Source organism: Anomaloglossus baeobatrachus, unplaced genomic scaffold (genome assembly GCF_048569485.1).
Source record: "Anomaloglossus baeobatrachus isolate aAnoBae1 unplaced genomic scaffold, aAnoBae1.hap1 Scaffold_3366, whole genome shotgun sequence".
Lineage (NCBI taxonomy): Eukaryota > Metazoa > Chordata > Amphibia > Anura > Aromobatidae > Anomaloglossus > Anomaloglossus baeobatrachus.
Genome location: NW_027442741.1, coordinates 68420 through 82555, shown reverse-complemented (window position 1 = coordinate 82555; position 14136 = coordinate 68420). Strand labels below are relative to the sequence as shown.

General features: G+C 46.7%; 9 non-coding genes and 1 pseudogene across 9 annotated transcripts; all 10 read left to right on the top strand.

Moving 5' to 3' along the window:
- Positions 1-52: 52 nt before the first annotated feature.
- LOC142271434 (U2 spliceosomal RNA) lies at positions 53-243 on the top strand. Its single transcript, XR_012736491.1, has one exon. It is a non-coding gene; the product is annotated as a U2 spliceosomal RNA (small nuclear RNA).
- A 1387-nt stretch (positions 244-1630) lies between these two features.
- LOC142271433 (U2 spliceosomal RNA) lies at positions 1631-1821 on the top strand. The gene has a single exon (XR_012736490.1). It is a non-coding gene; the product is annotated as a U2 spliceosomal RNA (small nuclear RNA).
- A 1387-nt stretch (positions 1822-3208) lies between these two features.
- On the top strand, positions 3209-3399 carry LOC142271432 (U2 spliceosomal RNA). The gene has a single exon (XR_012736489.1). It is a non-coding gene; the product is annotated as a U2 spliceosomal RNA (small nuclear RNA).
- Positions 3400-4786: 1387 nt separating this feature from the next.
- LOC142271431 (U2 spliceosomal RNA) lies at positions 4787-4977 on the top strand. Its single transcript, XR_012736488.1, has one exon. It is a non-coding gene; the product is annotated as a U2 spliceosomal RNA (small nuclear RNA).
- A 1387-nt stretch (positions 4978-6364) lies between these two features.
- On the top strand, positions 6365-6555 carry LOC142271429 (U2 spliceosomal RNA). The gene has a single exon (XR_012736487.1). It is a non-coding gene; the product is annotated as a U2 spliceosomal RNA (small nuclear RNA).
- Positions 6556-7942: 1387 nt separating this feature from the next.
- LOC142271428 (U2 spliceosomal RNA) lies at positions 7943-8133 on the top strand. The gene has a single exon (XR_012736486.1). It is a non-coding gene; the product is annotated as a U2 spliceosomal RNA (small nuclear RNA).
- A 1387-nt stretch (positions 8134-9520) lies between these two features.
- LOC142271442 (U2 spliceosomal RNA) lies at positions 9521-9662 on the top strand (annotated as a pseudogene).
- A 701-nt stretch (positions 9663-10363) lies between these two features.
- LOC142271439 (U2 spliceosomal RNA) lies at positions 10364-10555 on the top strand. The gene has a single exon (XR_012736495.1). It is a non-coding gene; the product is annotated as a U2 spliceosomal RNA (small nuclear RNA).
- Positions 10556-11942: 1387 nt separating this feature from the next.
- LOC142271427 (U2 spliceosomal RNA) lies at positions 11943-12133 on the top strand. Its single transcript, XR_012736485.1, has one exon. It is a non-coding gene; the product is annotated as a U2 spliceosomal RNA (small nuclear RNA).
- Positions 12134-13520: 1387 nt separating this feature from the next.
- LOC142271426 (U2 spliceosomal RNA) lies at positions 13521-13711 on the top strand. Its single transcript, XR_012736484.1, has one exon. It is a non-coding gene; the product is annotated as a U2 spliceosomal RNA (small nuclear RNA).
- The last annotated feature ends 425 nt before the right edge of the window (positions 13712-14136 follow it).

Genomic DNA, 14136 nt, shown 5'->3' with positions numbered 1-14136 from the left:
ATGTGTCCGGCATAGGCCAGGGTGCCACTCGAGGCCCAAACCAATTCTGGTTATCGCTTCTCGGCCTTTTGGCTAAGATCAAGTGTAGTATCTGTTCTTATCAGTTTAATATCTGATACGTCCCCTATCTGGGGACCATATATTAAATGGATTTTTAGAACAGGGAGATGGAAAAAGAGCTTGCTCTGTCCACTCCACGCATTGACCTGGTATTGCAGTACCTCCAGGAACGGTGCACCCCTTCTTAACCCAGTTTCCAAAAGCAGAACTCAATTCACCTGATTCATATTAGCCCGATTTAATGAATTGGAAGAAAGCATACGTCTTCATATGCACCTCAATTTGGCCCATTCACTTTTCACACTTCCTCCTTTTGTTTTTTATCTTTCACACTTTTGACTTTCTTTATTCATCCAAATAGCAAACTCATCACCACTCAACCTGACCAACTCGGCTATGTCCCCGTGCTGCAGTTCTCTGTCTTATCTAGATCATTTGCAATTGAATGGAATAGATCCCTTTTGGACAAAGTGGATTCACCTGCTGCTGCAGTGACCACAGGTGTGATAACATCTAGAATTGGCATCTGGTGCGATCTCTCCGCTTCCACTCCAAAGAAAGTTACCTGTTTATTCCTATCATGCATTGGTTTTTGGGGTTTTCTTTGAGTAATGATGATCTCTTTAGTAGTCTGTTGGCGCCCTCTCCTGGAGGAATAGTTTGCTTGCTCTTGGACATTCTAAAAGAGAGGTCATGATAGACATTGAGCTTCTGAGCTCAATTGGGGACAGTCATGGGTGATGAATGTTTGCAACCTACTGCGAAGCCTCATACCGCAATATAAGGAACGTCAAATACTAAGAAAGGGCGGCCTATGAAAGAATTACTACTTTCAATAAGTACACTTAAACGGCTAATTGGGAATAGAAAAACTGTAAAAAGCCCTCTGAGAAAGCCCCCCTCTAACCTTTGATAGTAAGCTTTTCTGTAGTCTGCCTGTTGATGTATTTTCCGTTTGAACTGTGCACAACATGAAGAGACGGAACACTGGCGGCTTGTCACAATGCCCCCCGATGACATCACAATAGCGCTGCTGCCTAGAAAACAAGCTGCGCAGAAGAAGTTGTTCTTTGGGTGGGAGGGTGGGCTAGTGGAAGGAGGGGGCAATCTCTTTTTTTCCCGGGTGGTAGGGGGATGACAGGAGAAGGGAAGCGGGTGGTGAGAAAGGTACAGAGGGCAGGGTTTGGGGGCTGGGAAGGAAAGGGAAAAGATTAGGGTTTGGGGATGATGAAAGGGCTTTCTACGGGTAAGGATGGCAAAGGGTGGCAGTGACGGAAAGTCAGGCAACCTGTCCTGTCCGTCTTTTTGTATCGTGAATTGGAAAGACTGCAAGGGGGAGGGGAGTTGCTTGCGCCCTAAAGGAGGAGTTATTCAGATTCATTGCAGTGGGCGGCGGCTGCAAAACGCACCATTCTTCTTGTTTTGGCTCTGCAAAGCAGCCTTTTCAAGGGTTGGCTTGGGTGACAAAATGTCTTGTGTAGGCGTGGGTTTGTCTCCCTCTCGCTCTCTCTCCCTAAGATGTGTCCGGCATAGGCCAGGGTGCCACTCGAGGCCCAAACCAATTCTGGTTATCGCTTCTCGGCCTTTTGGCTAAGATCAAGTGTAGTATCTGTTCTTATCAGTTTAATATCTGATACGTCCCCTATCTGGGGACCATATATTAAATGGATTTTTAGAACAGGGAGATGGAAAAAGAGCTTGCTCTGTCCACTCCACGCATTGACCTGGTATTGCAGTACCTCCAGGAACGGTGCACCCCTTCTTAACCCAGTTTCCAAAAGCAGAACTCAATTCACCTGATTCATATTAGCCCGATTTAATGAATTGGAAGAAAGCATACGTCTTCATATGCACCTCAATTTGGCCCATTCACTTTTCACACTTCCTCCTTTTGTTTTTTATCTTTCACACTTTTGACTTTCTTTATTCATCCAAATAGCAAACTCATCACCACTCAACCTGACCAACTCGGCTATGTCCCCGTGCTGCAGTTCTCTGTCTTATCTAGATCATTTGCAATTGAATGGAATAGATCCCTTTTGGACAAAGTGGATTCACCTGCTGCTGCAGTGACCACAGGTGTGATAACATCTAGAATTGGCATCTGGTGCGATCTCTCCGCTTCCACTCCAAAGAAAGTTACCTGTTTATTCCTATCATGCATTGGTTTTTGGGGTTTTCTTTGAGTAATGATGATCTCTTTAGTAGTCTGTTGGCGCCCTCTCCTGGAGGAATAGTTTGCTTGCTCTTGGACATTCTAAAAGAGAGGTCATGATAGACATTGAGCTTCTGAGCTCAATTGGGGACAGTCATGGGTGATGAATGTTTGCAACCTACTGCGAAGCCTCATACCGCAATATAAGGAACGTCAAATACTAAGAAAGGGCGGCCTATGAAAGAATTACTACTTTCAATAAGTACACTTAAACGGCTAATTGGGAATAGAAAAACTGTAAAAAGCCCTCTGAGAAAGCCCCCCTCTAACCTTTGATAGTAAGCTTTTCTGTAGTCTGCCTGTTGATGTATTTTCCGTTTGAACTGTGCACAACATGAAGAGACGGAACACTGGCGGCTTGTCACAATGCCCCCCGATGACATCACAATAGCGCTGCTGCCTAGAAAACAAGCTGCGCAGAAGAAGTTGTTCTTTGGGTGGGAGGGTGGGCTAGTGGAAGGAGGGGGCAATCTCTTTTTTTCCCGGGTGGTAGGGGGATGACAGGAGAAGGGAAGCGGGTGGTGAGAAAGGTACAGAGGGCAGGGTTTGGGGGCTGGGAAGGAAAGGGAAAAGATTAGGGTTTGGGGATGATGAAAGGGCTTTCTACGGGTAAGGATGGCAAAGGGTGGCAGTGACGGAAAGTCAGGCAACCTGTCCTGTCCGTCTTTTTGTATCGTGAATTGGAAAGACTGCAAGGGGGAGGGGAGTTGCTTGCGCCCTAAAGGAGGAGTTATTCAGATTCATTGCAGTGGGCGGCGGCTGCAAAACGCACCATTCTTCTTGTTTTGGCTCTGCAAAGCAGCCTTTTCAAGGGTTGGCTTGGGTGACAAAATGTCTTGTGTAGGCGTGGGTTTGTCTCCCTCTCGCTCTCTCTCCCTAAGATGTGTCCGGCATAGGCCAGGGTGCCACTCGAGGCCCAAACCAATTCTGGTTATCGCTTCTCGGCCTTTTGGCTAAGATCAAGTGTAGTATCTGTTCTTATCAGTTTAATATCTGATACGTCCCCTATCTGGGGACCATATATTAAATGGATTTTTAGAACAGGGAGATGGAAAAAGAGCTTGCTCTGTCCACTCCACGCATTGACCTGGTATTGCAGTACCTCCAGGAACGGTGCACCCCTTCTTAACCCAGTTTCCAAAAGCAGAACTCAATTCACCTGATTCATATTAGCCCGATTTAATGAATTGGAAGAAAGCATACGTCTTCATATGCACCTCAATTTGGCCCATTCACTTTTCACACTTCCTCCTTTTGTTTTTTATCTTTCACACTTTTGACTTTCTTTATTCATCCAAATAGCAAACTCATCACCACTCAACCTGACCAACTCGGCTATGTCCCCGTGCTGCAGTTCTCTGTCTTATCTAGATCATTTGCAATTGAATGGAATAGATCCCTTTTGGACAAAGTGGATTCACCTGCTGCTGCAGTGACCACAGGTGTGATAACATCTAGAATTGGCATCTGGTGCGATCTCTCCGCTTCCACTCCAAAGAAAGTTACCTGTTTATTCCTATCATGCATTGGTTTTTGGGGTTTTCTTTGAGTAATGATGATCTCTTTAGTAGTCTGTTGGCGCCCTCTCCTGGAGGAATAGTTTGCTTGCTCTTGGACATTCTAAAAGAGAGGTCATGATAGACATTGAGCTTCTGAGCTCAATTGGGGACAGTCATGGGTGATGAATGTTTGCAACCTACTGCGAAGCCTCATACCGCAATATAAGGAACGTCAAATACTAAGAAAGGGCGGCCTATGAAAGAATTACTACTTTCAATAAGTACACTTAAACGGCTAATTGGGAATAGAAAAACTGTAAAAAGCCCTCTGAGAAAGCCCCCCTCTAACCTTTGATAGTAAGCTTTTCTGTAGTCTGCCTGTTGATGTATTTTCCGTTTGAACTGTGCACAACATGAAGAGACGGAACACTGGCGGCTTGTCACAATGCCCCCCGATGACATCACAATAGCGCTGCTGCCTAGAAAACAAGCTGCGCAGAAGAAGTTGTTCTTTGGGTGGGAGGGTGGGCTAGTGGAAGGAGGGGGCAATCTCTTTTTTTCCCGGGTGGTAGGGGGATGACAGGAGAAGGGAAGCGGGTGGTGAGAAAGGTACAGAGGGCAGGGTTTGGGGGCTGGGAAGGAAAGGGAAAAGATTAGGGTTTGGGGATGATGAAAGGGCTTTCTACGGGTAAGGATGGCAAAGGGTGGCAGTGACGGAAAGTCAGGCAACCTGTCCTGTCCGTCTTTTTGTATCGTGAATTGGAAAGACTGCAAGGGGGAGGGGAGTTGCTTGCGCCCTAAAGGAGGAGTTATTCAGATTCATTGCAGTGGGCGGCGGCTGCAAAACGCACCATTCTTCTTGTTTTGGCTCTGCAAAGCAGCCTTTTCAAGGGTTGGCTTGGGTGACAAAATGTCTTGTGTAGGCGTGGGTTTGTCTCCCTCTCGCTCTCTCTCCCTAAGATGTGTCCGGCATAGGCCAGGGTGCCACTCGAGGCCCAAACCAATTCTGGTTATCGCTTCTCGGCCTTTTGGCTAAGATCAAGTGTAGTATCTGTTCTTATCAGTTTAATATCTGATACGTCCCCTATCTGGGGACCATATATTAAATGGATTTTTAGAACAGGGAGATGGAAAAAGAGCTTGCTCTGTCCACTCCACGCATTGACCTGGTATTGCAGTACCTCCAGGAACGGTGCACCCCTTCTTAACCCAGTTTCCAAAAGCAGAACTCAATTCACCTGATTCATATTAGCCCGATTTAATGAATTGGAAGAAAGCATACGTCTTCATATGCACCTCAATTTGGCCCATTCACTTTTCACACTTCCTCCTTTTGTTTTTTATCTTTCACACTTTTGACTTTCTTTATTCATCCAAATAGCAAACTCATCACCACTCAACCTGACCAACTCGGCTATGTCCCCGTGCTGCAGTTCTCTGTCTTATCTAGATCATTTGCAATTGAATGGAATAGATCCCTTTTGGACAAAGTGGATTCACCTGCTGCTGCAGTGACCACAGGTGTGATAACATCTAGAATTGGCATCTGGTGCGATCTCTCCGCTTCCACTCCAAAGAAAGTTACCTGTTTATTCCTATCATGCATTGGTTTTTGGGGTTTTCTTTGAGTAATGATGATCTCTTTAGTAGTCTGTTGGCGCCCTCTCCTGGAGGAATAGTTTGCTTGCTCTTGGACATTCTAAAAGAGAGGTCATGATAGACATTGAGCTTCTGAGCTCAATTGGGGACAGTCATGGGTGATGAATGTTTGCAACCTACTGCGAAGCCTCATACCGCAATATAAGGAACGTCAAATACTAAGAAAGGGCGGCCTATGAAAGAATTACTACTTTCAATAAGTACACTTAAACGGCTAATTGGGAATAGAAAAACTGTAAAAAGCCCTCTGAGAAAGCCCCCCTCTAACCTTTGATAGTAAGCTTTTCTGTAGTCTGCCTGTTGATGTATTTTCCGTTTGAACTGTGCACAACATGAAGAGACGGAACACTGGCGGCTTGTCACAATGCCCCCCGATGACATCACAATAGCGCTGCTGCCTAGAAAACAAGCTGCGCAGAAGAAGTTGTTCTTTGGGTGGGAGGGTGGGCTAGTGGAAGGAGGGGGCAATCTCTTTTTTTCCCGGGTGGTAGGGGGATGACAGGAGAAGGGAAGCGGGTGGTGAGAAAGGTACAGAGGGCAGGGTTTGGGGGCTGGGAAGGAAAGGGAAAAGATTAGGGTTTGGGGATGATGAAAGGGCTTTCTACGGGTAAGGATGGCAAAGGGTGGCAGTGACGGAAAGTCAGGCAACCTGTCCTGTCCGTCTTTTTGTATCGTGAATTGGAAAGACTGCAAGGGGGAGGGGAGTTGCTTGCGCCCTAAAGGAGGAGTTATTCAGATTCATTGCAGTGGGCGGCGGCTGCAAAACGCACCATTCTTCTTGTTTTGGCTCTGCAAAGCAGCCTTTTCAAGGGTTGGCTTGGGTGACAAAATGTCTTGTGTAGGCGTGGGTTTGTCTCCCTCTCGCTCTCTCTCCCTAAGATGTGTCCGGCATAGGCCAGGGTGCCACTCGAGGCCCAAACCAATTCTGGTTATCGCTTCTCGGCCTTTTGGCTAAGATCAAGTGTAGTATCTGTTCTTATCAGTTTAATATCTGATACGTCCCCTATCTGGGGACCATATATTAAATGGATTTTTAGAACAGGGAGATGGAAAAAGAGCTTGCTCTGTCCACTCCACGCATTGACCTGGTATTGCAGTACCTCCAGGAACGGTGCACCCCTTCTTAACCCAGTTTCCAAAAGCAGAACTCAATTCACCTGATTCATATTAGCCCGATTTAATGAATTGGAAGAAAGCATACGTCTTCATATGCACCTCAATTTGGCCCATTCACTTTTCACACTTCCTCCTTTTGTTTTTTATCTTTCACACTTTTGACTTTCTTTATTCATCCAAATAGCAAACTCATCACCACTCAACCTGACCAACTCGGCTATGTCCCCGTGCTGCAGTTCTCTGTCTTATCTAGATCATTTGCAATTGAATGGAATAGATCCCTTTTGGACAAAGTGGATTCACCTGCTGCTGCAGTGACCACAGGTGTGATAACATCTAGAATTGGCATCTGGTGCGATCTCTCCGCTTCCACTCCAAAGAAAGTTACCTGTTTATTCCTATCATGCATTGGTTTTTGGGGTTTTCTTTGAGTAATGATGATCTCTTTAGTAGTCTGTTGGCGCCCTCTCCTGGAGGAATAGTTTGCTTGCTCTTGGACATTCTAAAAGAGAGGTCATGATAGACATTGAGCTTCTGAGCTCAATTGGGGACAGTCATGGGTGATGAATGTTTGCAACCTACTGCGAAGCCTCATACCGCAATATAAGGAACGTCAAATACTAAGAAAGGGCGGCCTATGAAAGAATTACTACTTTCAATAAGTACACTTAAACGGCTAATTGGGAATAGAAAAACTGTAAAAAGCCCTCTGAGAAAGCCCCCCTCTAACCTTTGATAGTAAGCTTTTCTGTAGTCTGCCTGTTGATGTATTTTCCGTTTGAACTGTGCACAACATGAAGAGACGGAACACTGGCGGCTTGTCACAATGCCCCCCGATGACATCACAATAGCGCTGCTGCCTAGAAAACAAGCTGCGCAGAAGAAGTTGTTCTTTGGGTGGGAGGGTGGGCTAGTGGAAGGAGGGGGCAATCTCTTTTTTTCCCGGGTGGTAGGGGGATGACAGGAGAAGGGAAGCGGGTGGTGAGAAAGGTACAGAGGGCAGGGTTTGGGGGCTGGGAAGGAAAGGGAAAAGATTAGGGTTTGGGGATGATGAAAGGGCTTTCTACGGGTAAGGATGGCAAAGGGTGGCAGTGACGGAAAGTCAGGCAACCTGTCCTGTCCGTCTTTTTGTATCGTGAATTGGAAAGACTGCAAGGGGGAGGGGAGTTGCTTGCGCCCTAAAGGAGGAGTTATTCAGATTCATTGCAGTGGGCGGCGGCTGCAAAACGCACCATTCTTCTTGTTTTGGCTCTGCAAAGCAGCCTTTTCAAGGGTTGGCTTGGGTGACAAAATGTCTTGTGTAGGCGTGGGTTTGTCTCCCTCTCGCTCTCTCTCCCTAAGATGTGTCCGGCATAGGCCAGGGTGCCACTCGAGGCCCAAACCAATTCTGGTTATCGCTTCTCGGCCTTTTGGCTAAGATCAAGTGTAGTATCTGTTCTTATCAGTTTAATATCTGATACGTCCCCTATCTGGGGACCATATATTAAATGGATTTTTAGAACAGGGAGATGGAAAAAGAGCTTGCTCTGTCCACTCCACGCATTGACCTGGTATTGCAGTACCTCCAGGAACGGTGCACCCCTTCTTAACCCAGTTTCCAAAAGCAGAACTCAATTCACCTGATTCATATTAGCCCGATTTAATGAATTGGAAGAAAGCATACGTCTTCATATGCACCTCAATTTGGCCCATTCACTTTTCACACTTCCTCCTTTTGTTTTTTATCTTTCACACTTTTGACTTTCTTTATTCATCCAAATAGCAAACTCATCACCACTCAACCTGACCAACTCGGCTATGTCCCCGTGCTGCAGTTCTCTGTCTTATCTAGATCATTTGCAATTGAATGGAATAGATCCCTTTTGGACAAAGTGGATTCACCTGCTGCTGCAGTGACCACAGGTGTGATAACATCTAGAATTGGCATCTGGTGCGATCTCTCCGCTTCCACTCCAAAGAAAGTTACCTGTTTATTCCTATCATGCATTGGTTTTTGGGGTTTTCTTTGAGTAATGATGATCTCTTTAGTAGTCTGTTGGCGCCCTCTCCTGGAGGAATAGTTTGCTTGCTCTTGGACATTCTAAAAGAGAGGTCATGATAGACATTGAGCTTCTGAGCTCAATTGGGGACAGTCATGGGTGATGAATGTTTGCAACCTACTGCGAAGCCTCATACCGCAATATAAGGAACGTCAAATACTAAGAAAGGGCGGCCTATGAAAGAATTACTACTTTCAATAAGTACACTTAAACGGCTAATTGGGAATAGAAAAACTGTAAAAAGCCCTCTGAGAAAGCCCCCCTCTAACCTTTGATAGTAAGCTTTTCTGTAGTCTGCCTGTTGATGTATTTTCCGTTTGAACTGTGCACAACATGAAGAGACGGAACACTGGCGGCTTGTCACAATGCCCCCCGATGACATCACAATAGCGCTGCTGCCTAGAAAACAAGCTGCGCAGAAGAAGTTGTTCTTTGGGTGGGAGGGTGGGCTAGTGGAAGGAGGGGGCAATCTCTTTTTTTCCCGGGTGGTAGGGGGATGACAGGAGAAGGGAAGCGGGTGGTGAGAAAGGTACAGAGGGCAGGGTTTGGGGGCTGGGAAGGAAAGGGAAAAGATTAGGGTTTGGGGATGATGAAAGGGCTTTCTACGGGTAAGGATGGCAAAGGGTGGCAGTGACGGAAAGTCAGGCAACCTGTCCTGTCCGTCTTTTTGTATCGTGAATTGGAAAGACTGCAAGGGGGAGGGGAGTTGCTTGCGCCCTAAAGGAGGAGTTATTCAGATTCATTGCAGTGGGCGGCGGCTGCAAAACGCACCATTCTTCTTGTTTTGGCTCTGCAAAGCAGCCTTTTCAAGGGTTGGCTTGGGTGACAAAATGTCTTGTGTAGGCGTGGGTTTGTCTCCCTCTCGCTCTCTCTCCCTAAGATGTGTCCGGCATAGGCCAGGGTGCCACTCGAGGCCCAAACCAATTCTGGTTATCGCTTCTCGGCCTTTTGGCTAAGATCAAGTGTAGTATCGTTCGAAAAGGTGGTTTAAGGCTCCGGCCACCTTAGTACAATGATGCAATGCACACTGGAAGGTTGCGCTTGTTAGTACTTTGGGAGGATAGTATATCCATCTAGAGGAAACCATGGCCCTACCAGGATCGAGGCTATTAGACTGAGTAAGTGTGGGGGCTATGGTGCAATGTGCCCCAGGATTGACGACCCTGGAGTGAGTCTGAGCTTGCTGGCTTTGGACCCCGGCAAGCCTTGGGCTCTGTAGCACACCGTACCTTGCCCTTTCATACTTTCTGAGCATATTGCTCTATCCCGGCCTTCTGGCTAGGAAGGGAAATTTTTATAATCATGGTCGGAGGTCCGTTCAGCTTTGGGCTGAGAAACCAACACCCGGTTGGAGGTCCGGGTCAGCTTCGGCTGAGAAACCAACACCCGGTTGGAGGTCCGGGTCAGCTTCGGCTGAGAAACCAACACCCGGTTGGAGGTCCGGGTCAGCTTCGGCTGAGAAACCAACACCCGGTTGGAGGTCCGGTTAGCCTTGGGCTGAGAAACCAACACCGGTTGACGGTCCGGGCAGTTTCGGCTGCGAAACCAACAACTAGTAGCTCTCTACTCCACTTGGGTAAGATGCCTGGGTGGACGCTGGGAGCAACGACAAGGCTCAACCAGGCTTCGGCTTGGGGGAGCACCGAAGATCCCTGACCCTTGCTGTGGCCTTCTGGCTCGGAGGGACGGGGTTGATTTTTGGGGACCCTCTCCTCACGGAGGGGTCCACACGAATCCTAGCCTTTGCACTGTTTTTGGTGTGACTTCGGTCATGCATTTTTTGCGGTGCTTTGGAAAGCTTCATTAAATCTTTATCTGTTCTTATCAGTTTAATATCTGATACGTCCCCTATCTGGGGACCATATATTAAATGGATTTTTAGAACAGGGAGATGGAAAAAGAGCTTGCTCTGTCCACTCCACGCATTGACCTGGTATTGCAGTACCTCCAGGAACGGTGCACCCCTTCTTAACCCAGTTTCCAAAAGCAGAACTCAATTCACCTGATTCATATTAGCCCGATTTAATGAATTGGAAGAAAGCATACGTCTTCATATGCACCTCAATTTGGCCCATTCACTTTTCACACTTCCTCCTTTTGTTTTTTATCTTTCACACTTTTGACTTTCTTTATTCATCCAAATAGCAAACTCATCACCACTCAACCTGACCAACTCGGCTATGTCCCCGTGCTGCAGTTCTCTGTCTTATCTAGATCATTTGCAATTGAATGGAATAGATCCCTTTTGGACAAAGTGGATTCACCTGCTGCTGCAGTGACCACAGGTGTGATAACATCTAGAATTGGCATCTGGTGCGATCTCTCCGCTTCCACTCCAAAGAAAGTTACCTGTTTATTCCTATCATGCATTGGTTTTTGGGGTTTTCTTTGAGTAATGATGATCTCTTTAGTAGTCTGTTGGCGCCCTCTCCTGGAGGAATAGTTTGCTTGCTCTTGGACATTCTAAAAGAGAGGTCATGATAGACATTGAGCTTCTGAGCTCAATTGGGGACAGTCATGGGTGATGAATGTTTGCAACCTACTGCGAAGCCTCATACCGCAATATAAGGAACGTCAAATACTAAGAAAGGGCGGCCTATGAAAGAATTACTACTTTCAATAAGTACACTTAAACGGCTAATTGGGAATAGAAAAACTGTAAAAAGCCCTCTGAGAAAGCCCCCCTCTAACCTTTGATAGTAAGCTTTTCTGTAGTCTGCCTGTTGATGTATTTTCCGTTTGAACTGTGCACAACATGAAGAGACGGAACACTGGCGGCTTGTCACAATGCCCCCCGATGACATCACAATAGCGCTGCTGCCTAGAAAACAAGCTGCGCAGAAGAAGTTGTTCTTTGGGTGGGAGGGTGGGCTAGTGGAAGGAGGGGGCAATCTCTTTTTTTCCCGGGTGGTAGGGGGATGACAGGAGAAGGGAAGCGGGTGGTGAGAAAGGTACAGAGGGCAGGGTTTGGGGGCTGGGAAGGAAAGGGAAAAGATTAGGGTTTGGGGATGATGAAAGGGCTTTCTACGGGTAAGGATGGCAAAGGGTGGCAGTGACGGAAAGTCAGGCAACCTGTCCTGTCCGTCTTTTTGTATCGTGAATTGGAAAGACTGCAAGGGGGAGGGGAGTTGCTTGCGCCCTAAAGGAGGAGTTATTCAGATTCATTGCAGTGGGCGGCGGCTGCAAAACGCACCATTCTTCTTGTTTTGGCTCTGCAAAGCAGCCTTTTCAAGGGTTGGCTTGGGTGACAAAATGTCTTGTGTAGGCGTGGGTTTGTCTCCCTCTCGCTCTCTCTCCCTAAGATGTGTCCGGCATAGGCCAGGGTGCCACTCGAGGCCCAAACCAATTCTGGTTATCGCTTCTCGGCCTTTTGGCTAAGATCAAGTGTAGTATCTGTTCTTATCAGTTTAATATCTGATACGTCCCCTATCTGGGGACCATATATTAAATGGATTTTTAGAACAGGGAGATGGAAAAAGAGCTTGCTCTGTCCACTCCACGCATTGACCTGGTATTGCAGTACCTCCAGGAACGGTGCACCCCTTCTTAACCCAGTTTCCAAAAGCAGAACTCAATTCACCTGATTCATATTAGCCCGATTTAATGAATTGGAAGAAAGCATACGTCTTCATATGCACCTCAATTTGGCCCATTCACTTTTCACACTTCCTCCTTTTGTTTTTTATCTTTCACACTTTTGACTTTCTTTATTCATCCAAATAGCAAACTCATCACCACTCAACCTGACCAACTCGGCTATGTCCCCGTGCTGCAGTTCTCTGTCTTATCTAGATCATTTGCAATTGAATGGAATAGATCCCTTTTGGACAAAGTGGATTCACCTGCTGCTGCAGTGACCACAGGTGTGATAACATCTAGAATTGGCATCTGGTGCGATCTCTCCGCTTCCACTCCAAAGAAAGTTACCTGTTTATTCCTATCATGCATTGGTTTTTGGGGTTTTCTTTGAGTAATGATGATCTCTTTAGTAGTCTGTTGGCGCCCTCTCCTGGAGGAATAGTTTGCTTGCTCTTGGACATTCTAAAAGAGAGGTCATGATAGACATTGAGCTTCTGAGCTCAATTGGGGACAGTCATGGGTGATGAATGTTTGCAACCTACTGCGAAGCCTCATACCGCAATATAAGGAACGTCAAATACTAAGAAAGGGCGGCCTATGAAAGAATTACTACTTTCAATAAGTACACTTAAACGGCTAATTGGGAATAGAAAAACTGTAAAAAGCCCTCTGAGAAAGCCCCCCTCTAACCTTTGATAGTAAGCTTTTCTGTAGTCTGCCTGTTGATGTATTTTCCGTTTGAACTGTGCACAACATGAAGAGACGGAACACTGGCGGCTTGTCACAATGCCCCCCGATGACATCACAATAGCGCTGCTGCCTAGAAAACAAGCTGCGCAGAAGAAGTTGTTCTTTGGGTGGGAGGGTGGGCTAGTGGAAGGAGGGGGCAATCTCTTTTTTTCCCGGGTGGTAGGGGGATGACAGGAGAAGGGAAGCGGGTGGTGAGAAAGGTACAGAGGGCAGGGTTTGGGGGCTGGGAAGGAAAGGGAAAAGATTAGGGTTTGGGGATGATGAAAGGGCTTTCTACGGGTAAGGATGGCAAAGGGTGGCAGTGACGGAAAGTCAGGCAACCTGTCCTGTCCGTCTTTTTGTATCGTGAATTGGAAAGACTGCAAGGGGGAGGGGAGTTGCTTGCGCCCTAAAGGAGGAGTTATTCAGATTCATTGCAGTGGGCGGCGGCTGCAAAACGCACCATTCTTCTTGTTTTGGCTCTGCAAAGCAGCCTTTTCAAGGGTTGGCTTGGGTGACAAAATGTCTTGTGTAGGCGTGGGTTTGTCTCCCTCTCGCTCTCTCTCCCTAAGATGTGTCCGGCATAGGCCAGGGTGCCACTCGAGGCCCAAACCAATTCTGGTTATCGCTTCTCGGCCTTTTGGCTAAGATCAAGTGTAGTATCTGTTCTTATCAGTTTAATATCTGATACGTCCCCTATCTGGGGACCATATATTAAATGGATTTTTAGAACAGGGAGATGGAAAAAGAGCTTGCTCTGTCCACTCCACGCATTGACCTGGTATTGCAGTACCTCCAGGAACGGTGCACCCCTTCTTAACCCAGTTTCCAAAAGCAGAACTCAATTCACCTGATTCATATTAGCCCGATTTAATGAATTGGAAGAAAGCATACGTCTTCATATGCACCTCAATTTGGCCCATTCACTTTTCACACTTCCTCCTTTTGTTTTTTATCTTTCACACTTTTGACTTTCTTTATTCATCCAAATAGCAAACTCATCACCACTCAACCTGACCAACTCGGCTATGTCCCCGTGCTGCAGTTCTCTGTCTTATCTAGATCATTTGCAATTGAATGGAATAGATCCCTTTTGGACAAAGTGGATTCACCTGCTGCTGCAGTGACCACAGGTGTGATAACATCTAGAATTGGCATCTGGTGCGATCTCTCCGCTTCCACTCCAAAGAAAGTTACCTGTTTATTCCTATCATGCATTGGTTTTTGGGGTTTTCTTTGA